The sequence below is a fragment of the Coenobita brevimanus genome, chromosome 64 (genome assembly GCF_032717465.1).
Source record: "Coenobita brevimanus isolate Jiangsu-jjx chromosome 64, ASM3271746v2, whole genome shotgun sequence".
Lineage (NCBI taxonomy): Eukaryota > Metazoa > Arthropoda > Malacostraca > Decapoda > Coenobitidae > Coenobita > Coenobita brevimanus.
The window spans coordinates 10,606,377-10,625,891 of record NC_137017.1 but is presented as its reverse complement, the minus strand read 5'-3'; positions in this window follow the sequence as shown (position 1 = coordinate 10,625,891).

The window sequence follows — 19,515 nt, the reverse complement described above, 5'->3', positions numbered from 1 at the left end:
TATGTTGTCCGTTTAAATCACCCACACCAATCGACCCTGCAGTTCTGGCGTTACTCATTGTTTACGAACCTCGGCCCGTCGATTCCCCTGTGTGGAAGTTGGAACGCTAAGTACCGGTATGCTTTAAAAAAAAATTAGCGCCAAGTCAAACTGAGGAGATTAAAGTTTTGCGCCGGCAGTAAATGAACGAAAAGTCTGCATCGTAAAGATAAACTTTAAAAATTGTGCGCCGAATTAGTTGCCATAATACTGTCGTGTAGCGTGGCCCCAAGTCCCTTTGCTACTAGTGGGGTTTTGGGGGATTGGGGATGTCTAGGGGGTTGGGTCAATACTTTTACAGCACACACAACCCACCATTGTGTGCCATGACATATATTCGTTTTGACATGGGTAATGGGGACTGTCGGACAGTGAGAAGGAGTCCATCATTGCATATGTTGGAAGGATAAGTAGCACACAGGTGGATGATTATATAGATAAACATGCACTCAGGCCTTGCTTGCAATAACCACGTTGTGGCCGTACAGTAAGGGGGCGGAATGCTCTATGAGGGGGTTGTGTTTGATGGCCAGTTTTTTTTGTTTATTTTTTACGGCCTAGGCAATGCCTCAAGGATTGGGCATACGTTCTTAAGTGGATATTGCAAGCCAGACGTTGCACACTTTGTTCACATCTATCAGATGCTGGACCTCACATTCACAGCCACCCAGTCATTCACCAATTTTTTGTTTCCCCATTTTGTGAAGAGACCTGGAACTAGCTACTGACTAATTTAATACCGGATATTGCCACATCCAGCTGGAGCGCCGTAACTCTTTGCACCACCACGTGACTGTCTAGTTGTATATTACCACCAAGTGTAGTAACTTATATCCTGGGTAGCCAGAAGCCACTTGGCTTGTCACTCATGATAGTCACGAGATGTCCACTTTGATTAGTAATCGTATCAAACAACCAATTTCTTTACCTGCTGCTGTCAGCTCTGAAAGAAGACATCTTCGCCAGATTCGAGTAAAGCGACTAAGGTTATAGACAACTGGCCAGCCGTACACAACCATTGGCTATGAAATGTTTTGCATAAATCCTGTCCTGAGCATGAGCAAAGTATGTAGACACTTCTCTGCCAGCTGTAGGAATGGAAGGTGTTGTTTGAAATATTTTATGTGGTAAGGACTGCACATCAACATTACTATTCTTTCCTAGTCCACCATTCTCCTGTATGGGGATAGTAAAGGAACTGAAGGCTGTTATTTTAATCTGACATTCAATATCTGATCATTGCCATATGAAGGTGTCTGTTCCAGGCATCAGGAAAACAGGCAACAGAAGGAATGTTACCCTCTAGTCATTTGAGGAAGAGTGGTAAATATGAAATACAAGTTAGTGCCGGCAGAGTATTGTTGGCATACTTTTGCACATGCCTGTACATCACAAACAGATGCAGTTAAGTCCTGGTTTTGTGCCATAGATGCTAAAAAATACAGGGTGGTTCATATATAACATGTCTGATCCCATGTGTTTTGTTGTTGCATTTTGAACCATACCTTACCCCATCCTTAGGTGGGAAGAAGAGGCTGGGATGATGATGATGACGATTGCAGTGATGATTTTAATAATAATGAATGATGATTATTATATTGATTTTGATTATTTGATGATTGATATGGTGGAGGCTCAGTCGGCTTTACCATCACTACCCTGCATCATTTTCTGTTTCCCATAACCCTTTCTTACTTGATAGTGATTGTTTCTTTGCATCCATTGGTTGCATTTTTTTTTATCAAGTAATTTAATATTTCCTCTTGCATTTTCTTCAGTAATTGCTTAAAGTTTACTCATTTTGGTAAGAAGAGATTTTTACCCTCCACTGACTTTTATCTATTGCCAGACATCTCAATCGCATAAGGGGAGGCCACAAACAAATTAACTCCATGTCATTCTGTTATCTTCTTTTTGACTGCCCTCTCTCCAACTCACACCTCCCTCCCTTGTATCTCTCCACTCCGGTCTTCCGTCTCTGCCATGGTCTCTCCTCCTCTTCACATCATACACATACCTTCTAGTCATTCTCTCATTCCCCATCCTCTACATGGCCAAACTATCTCAAAGTATTTCTCCTAATAGCACCACAGCACTTTTCCACTTCCTCATTTGTATATCTGTCTGTCCATAAAACTCCACACATTCCTCAGGTTATTTCCACTGCTCTCACTCTTGTGCCCTTCCAACAGGAGCTAAGCCTCATTTCTCAACGTCTTATCACAGCTTTCAGTGATCCAGCAACCTTTCTACCCTGCTGTACCCATTCAAGCACAGGTGGGTGTGGGTGAGTGCGCATTTTTATTTTTTGTCTGTCTATAGTCAGATGCCATAATCCCGTACAGGTTGGCTGTTTGTCTTTGGGTTAGTGGTTTTACAGGGAGGGGCACTAACCCTCCACCAACCCACTTGTTGGCATGTAGGGAACGTGTATGAATTGGTTATATAATTACCACCCAGCATTATAAAAGCCAGGAAACCATTAGGCTTGTTTTTCAATATAAATCTGCCTGAAAAGGAAAGAATAAAATTAAAAAGTGACAAAATGGGAAAAATAGAAAGAGAGGAGGACAGACACAGAAAAAAATTAATGAAGGTGAAGCAAGAGGTTGGCAGCACTACATCAAGTGAGTGGATGATGGTCACCACCACCTACGTTGTAAATTCTTGCTCTCTTGTTTTTCTTCTTTGCCTCAGCGCTTGTTTTATGTGGGAAATGAAGTTGGAATGATGATAACTCCCCCCCTCCTCCCAAAAATACATTTTCATGATGACCTAGAACTGCGGTGAGGGTTGGTCTAATTCAGTAAACATATGGATCCCTTTTGTCCAGTAGAATTACACTTATCACAAGCTCATGTGGCATTTTATCATTGTATAAAGAGACCAAGGATGAGATGGAGGGATGGAGTGGAGAGATATATGGCAGAGGGAGGTGTGTGTTGAAGGGAGGGCAGTGAGATGGCAAGGGACAGGGTGATATGGAGACAGTTTGTTTGTGGTCACCCCTTACGTTATTAAGGCATCAGGCTATAAATAGATGAATTTCCCTTTCAAAGTTCTCTTTGAAGCAACTGTGCTCAGGATTAATACCAATATGTAAAATACTGTATTTTCAGTGACTCCTTACAGTACTCACAAAATTTTTCTCACAGCCCCTCACAACTCATTTTTCCTCAGAATTGGCACTCGTGTCCTAATGTTACCTACAGTCTTATAACCCCAGGCATACTTTTTTTTTCCTTTATTGGTGTAAATTTCAGTTTTGAATGATTTGGACTGAGCCTGAGTAGGTTTATATCCAAGGGGTGATTGGGGTTTATTGCTCATGTAATGCCACTGAGGGATGAGTGAGGCTGGTCATTCTCATCTTAAATGTCATGACTGACTTGCCTAGCCCCGGCCTCCTGTGCTGCTCATGGGGCAACACAGGATTAGATGATGTATGTATGTCATAATGTTTTGTTTGTGTGGGTGTCATTCCGACTCACCCACCACACTGTGAAGAGGATCCTGTCAAGATTGAAGATATTTGTACCAGGCCTTTGTGGGTGGTAGGTAGTGGTGACCATTGTCCTCTCACATGATGTAGTGCTGCCTGCTTCTTCCTTCTCTTTCCTATTCTGTCTCAGTGCCTGCCATCCTCATCCTACTTCTTCCTTTCCTTCTTGTCATTTATTACTATTCTTTCCACTTCCAGTGGCTCTACACTGAGTGACAAACTTGTTGGTTTCCTGCCACCCAGGAGGCCATTTACAGCTCTAAGTGGAGCCTACTAGGATGCCTCTGTTAACTGGGTGGAGAGACACAGATGTGGCATCCATTCATGAACCTAATCTCCACACTTTTCCCTGCACCTCACTGTGGCCAGGCACTGTCAGCTGCAAGGAAACATCAGTTCACTGCAGGGGATGGCCCTGCAGGGGCAGTTGCTTGCCTGTGATTGATGGGCTTGCATGGTCAAACATACACTGGTTGATCAGCAACAGCAACCAGACCATTGTCTTAGCCATTGTACCAGTACTGTGAAAAGTGCATCTCATCCTTGTTTGCAAATTCAGTATGCCTTTCAGTAAAACACATGTTGGTTTAAAGGTTTAGTAGCTTCATGTATGTAACTTGCAATACTTTGGTAATAGAAACTCCGTGTACAAACAGCTAGATAAGGAGTTTATTACAAGCTCACAGTAAAATAGTCTGCCCTTCTCGGCTGTCTGCTATCAACTGATGCAATAACGCCGTCTTCAGGCGTGGTAAAGCATGCTGACCTAGCAAATTTTGTGGGGGCATGTATGCATTGGGGGGGGGGACATATATACATCGGGGGTAGACATATTGTGGAGGGGGTACACTACTCCCCCGGGTAGCTGAGACGGTGTCTCCTGACACCGGGAGTTAAATGGTGTTTGATTTTAGTAGTAAGGCAGGACCGGGAGGTTTGTACAAGGGATAAGGATGATACAGGGGCAGTAGGGGAGACATGGCCATGTTGAGGGGAGGGAATTAGAAGGATATATACAGATAAGATATACAAGGATTAATAGGTACAAATCCAGTAAGGGTCGAAGGTATATATAAACATAATGGGAATTACACAATAATAGTTTGATACATGATAAACAAGGAGGAGATATGAGAGTTCTATTGTTGTTCTTCCTTCATTTTTTTTTTTTTTTTGTATTTTCTGTAGGATACACTGTCACTCAGTAATGTATGAAAGAAATACCATCAGTGTCTAGTAGGCAGAGTGCTGTTCACAGTTTGGTTAATTGTTAGATGGCAATGGTAGTCACTGAATGTGAGGGCACTAAGTACGGGGAGTTTCTACGTCATGTGTAGGGCGTACTATGCCTGTAGCGACTCTGATTTCCTGGAGTCGACGTTCCATTTTTCTGACACAACAATGCACTGCACAGATGATGAGTAGAAAACCTATGAAAGCGATAACCACATGGGGAAACACAACTATTGGATGAACCCATGAACGGCTGAAGGCCAGAGAAAATTGATCCATAATGAAATCACTGTCATTGAGGAAGGTTAGCATGCGCAAGTTAGGGAAGGTGATGGTAATGTTGGCAGATGGTAGGGTAGAAGGCATGTCGAGTGGTTGAAAGATGTTATAGGAGTGATTACGAACAGCCTGGTGATAGCGAGTGGCGTAAGTGAGGACGGACTCTGATTTGACAGTACAATAGTCAGGTGCTTTGTAGAGACCACTAGCGGGGATGGAGCGAACGGAAGAACCAGGACACATGATTGTGACAGAGATCGGAACAGCAAAGAATAAATACTGGACATGGTTGAGGTGAGCATGGTGGACCGGGAGGTCAGGAGCTGGGACAAAAGAACAGGCCGAGTAGATGGAATGGTTACGAACTAGAGCAGACTCACAGGGTGTGGCACTGCTAGGGAAGATAGCAAAAAGGTGGGCAGCACAGAGACGAGAGGTTGGAGTAAGGGAGGAACATTGCTGGAGGTCTGTGGAAGAAAGGAAGGCAACGGAAAGATGATCATGGGAGAGGAGGAAATATTCTGAATGAACAGATACCTGTAACAAGGAGTTGTTGAGGCGGAAAGGGAAGGGAATGATATGGAAAAGGTTAAAGGTTATGGCAGAACGGAGAGGAATATGGACGACGACGTATGTAGTGAGAAGAGTGGCTTCGAGAACAGGATAATAATATTCAAGGGAGGAGTAAGGGAGGACTGGGGAGAGACTGAAGGTGGAGTGAGCCCATTCCAGGACAGAACGGAGAGCGGAGACAGGTACTAAGTCGGCAGTGACACGTCCATTGATAGCATCGACCAGGATACGAACCAAGGCAGAGACTTGAGACAAGAGAGAGTCAATGGCCAGTTGGAGATTATCCATATTGAGTTTGAGGTAGAAGAGGAAAATGCGTCATTGAGCTCAGTGAATCTGGTACTTAGGTATGGCAATTGCCAGGAGAGTGGGAGGAAAAGGTGATAGAGATACTCATTCGGGTTGTGTGTCCCCATGAGGGCCATGAGATGGTTCCTGATTCCGCGGAGCTGGTGTGCGTAGGCAGGTAGGGCAATGGCTATGTCGGCTAGGGGCGCAAGATCGTAGCGCCAAGAGACTTCACCTCCTGAGCCGACCAAGGCCCCGGGACGTACTCCACCATCGTCCTGACCTGACCCAGACCCCAGGAGGGTCAGCACTGCCAGCAGGGAGATCGCTAACATCGTACCTAGAAAATCAGGGTAGAGTTAATGGGGGAGGTCGTGAAGAGGTTGATGGGCAGAGCGCAGTTTGGACCGATATTGATTGATTGATGAATGAGCAGGTGGAGGTGGAGAGGAAGAAGACTGAGGGATAGGTGGAGACAAGGTAGACTGAGGGATGGGAGGAGGGGAAGAGGGGGCAGGAGGTTGTGTAAGTGACTTCCAACACGAGGCCACGGGGTGCTCGCTTTAAGTCATCAACGTGGACCCATCTGGTGTCCCTAGTGGACAGGTCCTGGAGGTGAAATTTGTTGCCTTGTTGAGTGAGGACGCGGTGGGGCCCTGTAAATTTGTCATCCAACTTAGAGGAACGTGTATGGGAATGAGCAAAGACAAGATCGCCTACACTGATGGTGATAGGAGAGGCGGACTTATGTTGGCGCTGCAGCATGTCCTCCTGAGAGGAAGCCAAAGTGGATTGGACATACTGGTGGATTGTCTGGAAGTTGGCCAATTTTAGTTTAACATAATCATCCTTGTTGTAGATGGGTTCTGGCTTTGAGGATAAGAGAGAGTATGGGAGGTCCTTGTCAAAACCAAAGAGGACGAAGAAGGGAGATTCAGCAATGGATGCATTGATGGAACTATTGATGGAGGATGCCACTTGGGGAATCCAGTCATCCCAGGACGAACTATGGGAGCCTAGATGTCTGAGGCACTCTGAAGATTTTTCGGTTGTGGCGTTCTACAAGGCCATTGGAAGCCGGATGGTTAGGCACGACATTGCACTTACTGATACGAAAGTGGCAACGGATCTCATCGAGAAGGCTATTGTTGAACTCTGTACCGTTGTCAGTAAGAATGGTATGAGGGGTACTGAACGGGCAAATTACGTGATCTACAAGGGCACGTGCAACGCTCTTCGCGGTCTTGTCGGAGAGGGGAACGAGGACACAGTAGCGGGAGAAGTGGTCGACCGCTACGAACAAGTACTCAGCGCCAGATTCTGTGAGAGGAAGTTTTAAGAGATCGATTGAGACAGTTTCCCATGGTCGTGATGGGATTGGGTATTGTAAGAGAGGTGCTGGTAAGCCGGTTGATCCTTTGTGGCGGTGGCAGGAGAGGCAAGAGTCACAGTGGGCATTGATATCGCGGTGCATGGTTGGCCAATAGTATTTGAGACGTGCTTGGCACAAGCATCGGTCTTTGCCTGGATGGGAAGCTTGAGGAGTATTATGAACAATATGAAGAACCTTTGGTATCAGGGCAGTGGGGACAACAAGTTGGCGTACTTCGCGATTGGGCATATCTTTGCCTGTTAGCAGTGTTTTCCTGTACAAGAGATCATCATCTAGCATGAACTCATCTAGTGATACTGGCAGAGTAGGTAAGGTCGAGGCATCGCCAGATTCTAGGAAATAAATGACTTTGGACCACATGGGGTCTTGGTGCTGAAAGTTTCAAACAACTTCTGACGTTAGTGTCGTGTTTGCAGTTACTTCAGGCTGCAGTGATGTTATAGCTGCTGCTACGTGACGTGAGAGTGCGTCTGCGACTACATTAAACTTGCCTGGTACCTATTGAAAAGTGGGATTAAAGTCCTGGATGATGACAGACCATCTAGCTAACCTACCTGTTAGGTTGCGATTCTTGAACAAATCACATAGTGGAAGGTGGTCTGTTTGGATATGCACTGGATAACCATAGACTATATCTCTGAAATGTTTCAAGGACCAGATTACCGCTAGCGCTTCGAGATCTGTGACACTGTAATTACGTTCAGCGGTTGTAAGGGTGCGACTAGCATACGCTATTACGCGCTTCCTTGATGCTTCATCGAGTTGCATCAAAACGGCACCAAGTCCAGTGCCTGAGGCGTCTGTGCAGAGAAGGAAGGGTGTGGTATAATCAGGGAACGCTAGAACAGGGGCATTTACAAGAGCTGTCTTTAGCTTTTGGAAAGCCTGTGACTGGTCGTTAGTCCAAACAAAGGGCACATTCTGCTTGAGTAAGTGGGTCAGAGGAGCGGCGATCTGTGCATAATTCCGGATGTAGCGACGATAATAGCCACTGAGGCCCAGGAAACTTCGTACAGCGTCGGTAGTGGTAGGTTCTGGGAAGTTAATGATCGCCTTAGTTTTATCCTCATTAGTATGAATGCCTTGTGCATCTACGACATGGCCTAGGAATTTGATTTTCTTTTGCAGGAAGTCACATTTACTGAGATTGATTTTCAGGCCTGCGAGCTGGAGGCGTTCAAAGACTTGCTGGAGTTTGGTAAAATGATCAGGGATGGATTTACTCACAACAATGATATCATCTAGGTAAGCAAAAAGAGAGTGTCCCATCATACCGCTGAAGACTGAATGGATAAGTCGCATGAACACGGAAGGAGCATTTCTTAGACCAAAAGGGAGTCTCTTAAACTGAAAATGTCCGGAAGGGGTGCTAAAGGCTGTAACTGGGCGAGAGGATTCTTCCATTTCGACCTGGCAGTACCCGCTGAGGAGGTCTAAAGATGAAAAGACTACGTTATTTTCACCAAGGGATTCTAGCAAATAAGTGAGGACAGGTAACGGGAAACGGTCTGGAACGGTGACAGAATTGACCTTACGTTAGTCGAATACTGGTCTAAAGTTGCCGTCCTTCTTTGGTACTAAGAAAAGTGGGCTATTCCATGGACTGACGGAGGGTTCAATAATGTCCTGGTCTAACATGTTCTGTACCATTTGATCTGTTTGCTTTCTCTGGCTGTGAGGCAATCGATACGCTGGTATGTAAATCGGCTGAGTTCCTGGGAGTAGTTCAATCGTATGTTTGACAAGGTCTGTTCTACCCATCGGTTCACCGGGTAAGGCAACCACGTTGTACGAGGTCAGAAGGTCGAGGAGTTGAGGCGTATTTTCTGGGAAATCTGTGCAAGTGAGATGTGAGAGCATATCGGGTGAATATGTCGGCGCAGATCCCGTAGAGTTAATAGTATATACACCGATTGGCGTATCGTCAGTCTGAATAGTAGGAATTGAGGAATCCTGGCACACCTTTACGGCCGCTGGGTATACTAGGAAGTCTCCAATCTTTACACCACTTTTAAGTTTTAGTGGAGCATTTGTGACATTGAGCAAATACAGGTAGCATAAACTGTCCTCTAAGACTGTACACCACGCTGACTCATAAGTCAAGCCATTCACACAACACGTCTCAGGTAGGGTTAGTACATCCACTCCTTCTTTCGCACCGGCAACACAAACAGAGACTTTGGTGAACTCATGCGGTAACAAAATGGTGCACGTATTCGTTACTGCACATTTCGTCTCTGCGTGTTGGAGAAGATCATTCAGACTGTGTGAGGTAGGTAACTGAGACATGTCTGAGTCAGCGATAGTGGTGTCGGGAGAGGATGTAAGAGCCATGTTCGAGGGCTGAGATGATGCATCAGGAGACATTGAGGAATTTATATCCTTGCTCGCAGTCAGTAAAGGAATGAGCTCTGTATTCTCAGATGATGATAGTGGTGGTTTGGGCAGGGTTGGACTCTTTGGTAGTGATAGAGACAGAGGTAATTGAAGGACTGATTTGATCGTAAGAACAGGACGGGGACATTCCATAGTGTAAACCGGGAATCCAGAAATGTCTATACTACCACAAGCAGGTAATAATGCAATGGAGTGTTGTGCCATGGTGGAGAAACCAATAAGGGCATCTGCGGGATACTGCAAGTCATTAGTGACATGAAATTCAATGGGGATAGGGGGCAAAGCTCTGTGGAGTTTGACTTCAAGGGTGACTCTTCCCTTAACCTTAAACTCTGAGCCGTTGACACCACATAGGCGAATGTCTGGTGGTTCTAGGAAACTGACGTGGTTGTGAAGGCGATGAATAATTTGTAAGGAATTTTTGGAGATGAGATTTACTATAGATCCTGTGTCCAAGAAGAATGACGTTTGTATGTCATGACTGCTTCCGAGAATGACTAAACCCGAGGATGTTATGGGACCTACATGGCGGATGGGGAGTTGGGTTTCTGGTTCTACGTGATATTGGTCCGATACGGGCACGGCGCTTCCCCCGACTGTGGGCGGTTGAGGTAATGACATTCTTCAGTGGTGTGAGTCGTGCTTGATTTGTGGTATTTGCAGTGTGGACGACGTGAGCGGGAAGGCGTACGCTGTCTGGTTTGGGAGTGAGAACGTCTGTATGTACGGTCGCAACTGGATGCTCGATGTCCAGGATGACCACAGTACCAGCAAAGAATCAAAGATTGTCTGTTCCGTCGGGCGCTAGATTGATCACGACCTGCGGTAGGAGAGCGATGTGTGGCAGGTCTGCCGCGTGTGGTGGGACGGGAGCGAGATTGGTCTGGGGTAGTGGAGGTGTGACAGACTGAGGAGGCCAAGGGTTGGGTGGTGCCCTGACGCGTGTAGTTCGAACCTGTTCTTTCATGAATGGCTTTAGTGACCTGAATAATTTTATCTCCTGGATTGAAACCGATTTCCAAAGTTAGCTCTTGCTGTTTAGGAGTAAGCCAGTGAAGGAATCTGAGGTAACCAATTAAGTCAGCAAAGTTGGTGAGTGAAAGCATTGGAACGCCGTTCTTGTCTTCTAACCATTTCGTGCCTACCAGTAATTGCAGCATCTCGCTACTAGTTGCTTTCATGGCGGCGGCAGCTTCGCGGAGCTTGGCATATTGCGCTGGGATGCGCAAGTCCTCATCTAGTTGGTTTAGGAGATCAATGAATCCCATGAGAGACGCGGTATTTGAATGCTGGCAACAAAGGCTGATGAGTTCCGTACGAAAATCAGCAAAGGTACGAATGCTATCGAAATGTCCTGCACGGATCGCGGATCCGATGTCTGATTTACCGTGGTGCAAGCGACCGAGGAGGTAAGCTACTTTGAGCGACTCCTCGGTAATTTGTCTATTGTTTATTTCTGTTTCGACTTCTCTGAGGAAATCATAGACAGACCAAGTTGGGTCCTGGCTGGTAAATTTGGGACGATTGGCATCATCGAGATAGATAGACTGTGGAGGGTTGGCCATGGCTGGAAGTGTAGAAGTGGCGGCAGGAGAGGTGTGGGAGAGAGAGAAGGTAGTGGCAGTTAAGGGCGAGCAAGACGGGGTATGAAGGGAGGCAGGAGAGGGAACGACAGGGGAAGGAGTAGAGGAAGAAGAAGGGAGTGTAGAGGCAGGAGTAGAGGAGGAGGTATCTGGATTTACGAGGGTAGGACGGGTAGTAAGTGATTCTGCGGGAAGTGAAACGGGAGTCTCAGGTACAGGGCGGTGGTACTCTTTGCCACTTCGTAAATGAGTGATTGTGTTAGAGTCGGCAGACGGGGTATGAGCAGGTGATGTTTCCGGGTCGAGAGGGCTGGTGGTAAGCGGTTGACGTGGAAAGTATGATATTTAATGTGGCAATGAAAGATGAAAGGATGAAGATGGATACGTAGGTGGAAATGTATAAATAACAATGAGAGAATGGAATACACTAGGTGTGAAAATGAATGAAGGTGCGGGCATGGATGGTTTAAATAAAATGCGAAGGATGAGATGGAGTATAAATAACGTAGGTGAAGATGAAAACAGGGTAATGAAAATGAGATGGAATATTTACAATAACCAATCTGTAGAGAAAATCGAGGATAATCTCTATAGAAAGGAAAGATATACTATAGTTACGCAGTAGAGACGGGAGTGTTGAGATGTATGATGTGCAGGGGTGGCTGGGCGTAGCTGGGCTGGGGCAGGGCGGCGGGGTAGAGACAGCTGGGTGGAGAGGAGAAGAGACGCCGCAATGAATCACCGTCAGGGAGTGGCGGTCTTAGGAGGCTCCGTAATGCAGACCAGATGCGGGCGACGGCAGAGGCCGGTGGTGGGTGGTGAGGGCAGATGTCGGCGCAAGGCAGGTGTAGAGCTGGTGAGTTGCAAATGCAGAGAATAGTGGTGGGCAGGCAGCGGGCAGACAGTGATAAGTGGCACCGTGGGTGCAGGAGCTATGATGAGTCCGGAACAGGTGCTGGGAACAGGTGCAACAGGTGCGTAGGTCGGCAACAGTGACACGTGCGGTCAGGAACAAGGCGTATGGGTGCGGTTGTTTGAGAGGTGAGCACTGGTGAGAAAAATGGTACACTCGAAAAGCACAGCCAAGGTATAGAGGCACGGAGGAGGGGCGAGGCTGGCAGATGCGAGTCGTCGTGTATCTTGTTGTATCACTAAAAATCCAAGGAGGCGGTCAGAATGTGATGGTTCGAAACACTGCTGCTACCAAATGTAACTTGCAATACTTTGGTAATAGAAACTCTGTGTACAAACAGCTAGATAAGGAGTTTATTACAAGCTCACAGTAAAATAGTCTGCCCTTCTCGGCTGTCTGCTATCAACTGATGCAATAACGCCGTCTTCAGGCGTGGGAAAGCATGCTGACCTAGCAAATTTAGTGGGGGCATGTATGCATTGGGGGGGGACATATATACATCGGGGGTAGACATATTGTGGAGGGGGTACATGTAGAGTAAGTCTTATGCCTCCTACACATAGGTTTAGTTCTTTAAAAAAAAAAAAAAATGGTTGGTGTTTTTCTGATCATGTAATGCCACAAGACGAGTAGGCTTGTTGTTTTCCCTAAATTTTTCAGTATGGTACCCTAACCCAGGGCTCTTGCACCTCATAAGGGATAATTTGGAGCTGGTTGTGCCATTTATCAGTAACAGTTTTCCAGTCTTGAACATAACCATTATTTTTTCCACCACTCATCCCACAGCTCACCCAGCATTGTCAAGCCTTTCCACGTTGGCTATCTGTGCTCCACCATCAACGGCACATCCTGGCCTGCCTCCACTCAGCCCTGGGCCACCATGTCAACTGCATCATCCACCTGGGTGACTGGGCCACACAGTTTGGTCTCCTCCAATATGGGTAAGACTCAGGCACAACTATACTCCTTCAGTACATTTTTTGTCTTGCATCTTTCATGCAGTTTTATTCAGCTCAGGAGAGACTTTTGGACTGGACAGGTTATTAACTTGTTCAGGACCAGTGGGTTTTTCCAGACTATGATTTTTTTTTTTTTTTTTTAATGCAAGAACGAACCAAAAGCCAGAAGCCTGCAAGAGTGTAAGAGTGTTCCCTCCAAGAGAGAGAGAGAGAGACGAAGAGAGAAAGAGAAAAAAAAAACAAGTTAACAGAGAGCCAAAATCAAGATCCATTTGTTTCAAGATGCTTGGACAAACTGTGTTTGAAAGATTGGAGGTCATAGGCAGTAGGAAATACAGACAGAGGAAGATACTTCCAGAGTTGTGAGGTCATGGCTAGAATAATAGAAATATGATGGAGAATGAATTGGTGATGTGGGTTGGATAAGGAGAGTGGCTCTGAGGTGATGTATAGGCTACATGTGGACAGAGTGCTGGAAGGTAGAGTGAGAAGGAGAGCATGAACCCCTGACACACTTATTGCTTGTAAGATAGGTTACCTCCTCTGAATCATTGTTTTATAGCCAGTGTAAACTGTACCTCATATGAGACTTGCAGCTGGGCCCATGCAGACCTTCATTGTACCTTATATGAAGTTTGTAGTTTAGCAAGGGTTAATCCCTTTCAGTATGGTGATAGGATTTTTTTTTTTAGATGATTTACAGTTCTGTATGTCTATCTGTCTATCTATCAATAGCCCAATGCCCTAATCCCGGAAAGGATGGTCCCATATGAAATGCCTCCAAGTTGCTCTGTCACCCACCATTTGACTGCCCTCCCCCCTAGCTCACTCCCCCCTCCCTTATATACCTCTCAACTTCATCCCTCCACCTCACCCTTGGTCTCTCCCTCCCTCCATCACACCTGCATACACTCTCTTAGTCATTCAGTCTCCATTCTCTCCATATGTCCAGACCACCTCAGTGTATTTCTCAGTGTAGTATGGTGATAGGATTTTTAAGAGATGATTTACAATTTTGTATGTGCTTCCACATTTAAGGCAGCTAGTTCATAGTGCATTTTTCTTCATGCGTATTATATCTTTTATTTCTTTTAATGCAAGGAAGTAGGAACCAAAGGCTTGAAGTGGGCAAAATTGTTCCCTCCAAGAAAAATGAAAACAAGATACCAGTAATAGACCAATTCAAGATGCCTTCATTATATACTAAATTTCATTCTAGTTTACTCCACCTACCATTAGACAAAACTGTTACTGATGTAAAGTAGTAGCATTTCTCTATAGTATTGTACATTCATATAATTTCCCTTAAAACAAGACAGTGCATCTGGTATGTTTCCAACTTTTTGTTTTTTTTACTATTGTGTTCATAAGTCTATCTATCTATCTATTGCCAGACGCCTCAATCCCGTTTGGGGTGGCCACAAACAAATCGCCTCCAAGTCGTCCTGTCCCCCGCCATTTCACTGCCCTGCTCCCAACTCACACCCCCCTCTCTCATATACCTCTCCACCCCATCCCTCCATCTCATCCTCGGCCTCCCCCTCCCTCTTCCCCCCTCCACCTCACTCATATACACTCTCTTCGTCAGTCTTTCACCCTCCATCCTCTCCACATGGCCAAACCACCTCAGTGTGTTCCTCATAACGCTTCCTATCACATCCACATCCACACCACAACGCTCCTTTATATCCTCATTCGTCAGCCTGTCTCTCCATGTGACTCCACAGGCTCCTCTTAAATAACTCATTTCCACTGCTCTCAATCTTGACTTGTGTCCTTCCAACAATGTCCAAGCTTCACTTCCGTACGTTAGAGTTGGTATCACAATACTGTCATGTAGTAACTTTTTCACTTCCATGCTCACTTCCCTGTTTCTTATCAATGCTTTCAAGGAACCAGCAACCTTTCTTCCCTGCTGTACCCTTTCAAGCACTTCACCCTCCAAACCTCCATCCTTACTCATCACACTACCCAAATACTTAAACGTACTCACATTTTCCAATTCCTCACCATCCAACCTCGCTGTACATTCACTAACTTCACCTCTCTCAAAGACCATTACTTTACTCTTCCCTACATTCACCTTTAGGTTCCGTTTCTTACACACTCTCTCAAACTCATCCACCAAGCCTTGCAGCTCCCCTTCGTCTTCACTCAACAACACAGTATCATCTGCAAACAACAGTTCAGGGAGTTTCCAAACACTATCCTCTCTCACCAGGGCCACTCCAACATCCACTACCCTACCTTGTACCTCTTTTATTACCCCATCCATGTACAGATTGAACAACCATGGAGACATAACACATCCCTGTTTCAAACCAACTTTCAAAGAGAAAAATTCACTTAGTTCACCATCCACACGCACTGCAGCCTTCGCACCATCGTACATACTCTTCACAGCATTCAACAACTTCCCATCTACTCCATAAATTCTTAACACTTTCCACAGTCCTTGTCTATCCACCCTGTCATATGCTTTCTCCAAATCCATGAAAGCTGCATACAACTTCTTTCCCTTCTCTAGAAACTTTTCCACTAATGATCTAAGAATGAATATCTGATCTACAAAACCTCTTCCCTTCCTAAAGCCTCCCTGTTCTTCTCCAACTAATTTCTCTGTTCTTTCTCTAACTCTGTCTATAAGTATCCTACCATACACTTTTCCTATTATACTAAGAAGACAAATGCCCCTATGATTACCACACACTTCTTTTTCCCCCTTTTCCTTTGGACAAGGGAATAATTATACCTGACTTCCAATCCTCCGGGACTCTACCTTCCTCCCAGGCCAATCTGCACATCTTCCACATAAGTGAGATGTATAAATATCCCCACCATGTTATATTTCAGAAATGATGCACAAAACCTGAGAGTGACCTGGAGGAAGATGCCATCAGGAAGCTCTAGTGTTACGTCTGGGCCAACCAGCAGGCCAAGGCAGACCTCCTGGTTGAGGTACGGGAGGTGATAATGCTGAACCGGGTGCAGTCAGTGAGTGAGCACCAGGTCTGTCATGTCAGTTTGTTTAGCAGCTCGTCACATTATCTGTACGGTACCAGGTATCTATATTTAACTCTCTCATGGCTGTGGATGTCTAGTATTCTATCCCTCATCCCATACCACTCTTATAATCAATTTCTTTTGATTCTGTTTAAGTTTCTTGCTGCAGCTATTTAGTTTTTACTAGTTTTCACTTTTCCTGTTGCAGTATAATATTGACTTTGTGAAATATTATTAGCCCATTTAATATGTTGACCTCCATCTTTTTGTACTCCTGTTTCTGTTTGATGGTTTGATTCAGTTTAGGTGTGATTTTGCAGGCTGGAGGGATTGAACATATCCTTTGTTAACTGTTTCACTCCTAAAGATTTTTTAAGGTGACTAAAACCATACCATAGTTGCATGAGTGAACTAAAAGACAATATCAGCATATTGAAGGAGTTCTTATTTGTCTGTCTATCTGTCTATCTATCTATCTATCTGTCTGTCTGTCTATAGCAAGATGCCACAATCCAGTAAGGGGTGGCTTTTTGTCTTTGAGCTCATTGTTTTACGGGGAGGGGCACTAACCCTCCACCAACCCACTTGTTGACACGTGGGGAAAACATATTGGTTAGTTATATGGTTACCACCCAGCGTTGTAAAAGGTTTCCTGGCCTGCAGGGAACCATTAGGCTTGTCACTCAGTGTAAAGCCACCTGAAAAGGAAAGAAGAGTAATAAAAAGTGACAAGAAGGATGGAAGAAATAGGAAGAGAGAAGGACAGACACAAAAAGAATGATAATGGTGAAGAAGTAGGCAGCACTACATAAAGTGAGTGGATGGTGGTAAGAAGTAGGAAGAGAGGAGGACAGACACAGAAAAAGAATGACAAAGGTAAAGGAAGAAGAAGGCAGCACTACACCACGGGAGTGGATGATGGTGAGAAATAGGAAGAGAGAAGGGCAGATACAGACAAAGAATGATGAAGGTGAAGGAGTTAATGGTGATGAAATGAGTAATCAGATGAACTAAAGTGCTTCTGTTCCTGCAGATACAAGGGCCAGTGTGAGGACAAGTGGTGATTACATGGCTGAGAAGGTGGCTGTCTCCTACATCATCGTAAAACGAAAAAAAATGGAGTACAAAAAGGTAATATAAAAATATCAGCAAACATGCATGATCAATGAGGAAGTAAGAATTGATTTAGGGAAGGTAAAACGTATGTATTTTTAAAGTATAACAAAAACCAAAGCAAAATAAAGGTAACACTGGAAAAGATATCAGGAAAATAGAGTATAAACAGAGAGAGAACAGAAAAAACAAATAGGAAAAAGGAGAAAAATGGAGAAAAAAGTGAAGGGAAGCAGGGAAAGACAAAACAGGGAGAAAAATAGAGACAGGAGGAGGAAAGGTAGAAAAATTAGAAGATTAATAGAGAGAGACAGAATATCCTCCATCATCATCATGGACCCAAACAGCAGCGACAGTGGGATTATGTCTTCTCGTAAAGCTTAGCAGGTTAATACAGTACACAAGTTAATACACAGCAGGTTAGTACACACAGCTCTCAAGAAGTGTATGTGTCTGCAGGTTAATACTGGCTAAACAAAGTAACTCAGACTGTTGGTCTCCATTTAATACTGGGGAACAGTGGTGTCAAAAAGTTATATCAGTTGTGCCAGTGCTTCGGTTGTTTCCCATGCAATTAAAGTTAACATGTCCAGTGAAGTTATGGCGTGAAAGCATCTGGGTAATTTCTGCCCTACCCCGTCACTACTCGGCTTCATTGTGGCTGCAGATATCATCAAGAGGATTAATGGCAACTGCCAGGGACTGAGGACCTGAGGCCTAGTACATCGTGAAATTTAGATGAATTCAGTAGGTGAGATAGTAAGGAATATGTACATAGTCAGGGAATGGTGGTGGTGGAGTCTGCTGTACTCAGATATACATTAGCCTTTAACCATAACTGTACACTTCACAAGAAAATTTAGAGTGAAGTTATGCTGGGTTAATTGAATTTGTTGTTTTTGTAGTGAATGTTTTTGTTTTACTACAGTATACAGCGGAAGAAAAAAAAATCTTCATTAGTGTCTGAAGTATGACTCAAGCCTTATTTTATTGTTACCACCAGACAATTGTGTTTAGCTTGAGGGAAGCCTGATGGAGTGGAAGAGTTTAATAAATGGTTGCCGCTTAACACGCATCATCTGCCTCAGTGTTGATTGTGTAGTCATTTACCATAGTCGTAAATCTGTTCAGGTCATAAGTTTGATATTACCATTGGACTTGCAGAGCCACAGAGACATGGGAGTGAAGCTGCAGTACATCCACTGTCGCCTGGTGAGCCTGGAGAGGGAGTGTGGCACGGTGCTTAACCCTGATCTCACCCCCACCCCCACCCTCCTCACAGACACCCCAGTGGCATTGCCTGTACAAGACTTGGCAGGTTAGCATTAGAAATAGATAACTTAGACTTACCTAACATATGCTATCCAGTCCAAACATTTGCTAACCTAATCTCACCTTTATAACCCTATCCCACTCTATGCTAACCTGTTGAATCTAATCTGGTCCATCCTACCCTAATTTAACCCAGAGCTTCCTAATCTATTGTAACCCAGATCATGTATGTTCTAATATTATGTACTCTTATAACCTCATCTGACATATATGAATCTAACCTAAGCATTATCCTAACATTAATTCTTACAGAAAATGGGGTGGGAAGGATCCAGATGCATGAAAATAGAGTAATGAAAGTAGAACTGTCAACAAAAACAAAGTAAATTTGTTTTCTTACCCTGAAAGCTTTCCTGAGTTGCCTAACAGTACTTTAAATATTGCATGAACAGTTCCTCTGCTAGGGATAAAACCAAATTGTCTCTTATTAATGTTAAGTCTCCTTGCTCATGCAGGCCAAAATTTTCTCCTACAGCTACCTCGATTAAGAGCATCACCCTTCCCCTTATAAACATTCACAATATCACTGCTACATCACCAGATGCTTTCAGCATTTCATCTGCTACACCATACACACCCACAGTTTTCCCTGTTACCATTTTACCAGTTGCATTAGTGCAGTGTTAAGATGTGTCATTGGTGAAATAGCATCAGATTCAGTTAGTCATTTTGCCATGCTTCCTCTTAAATGCATGCCCATACAGAGGCTGGTCATGGTAGTGCTGATAATATGTTCTGTGGATTGGAAGCTATAGCAGGTATCCTATCTATCTACCTATCTGTCTACTCTCTGATGCCTAAATCCCACAAGGGATGGCTATAAACAAGGTACCCAAACTAGCTCATTACTTTTTGCAATTGCTGGAAACTGTAGGGAAGGACTAGCTGATGATGAATTTAATAGGTCA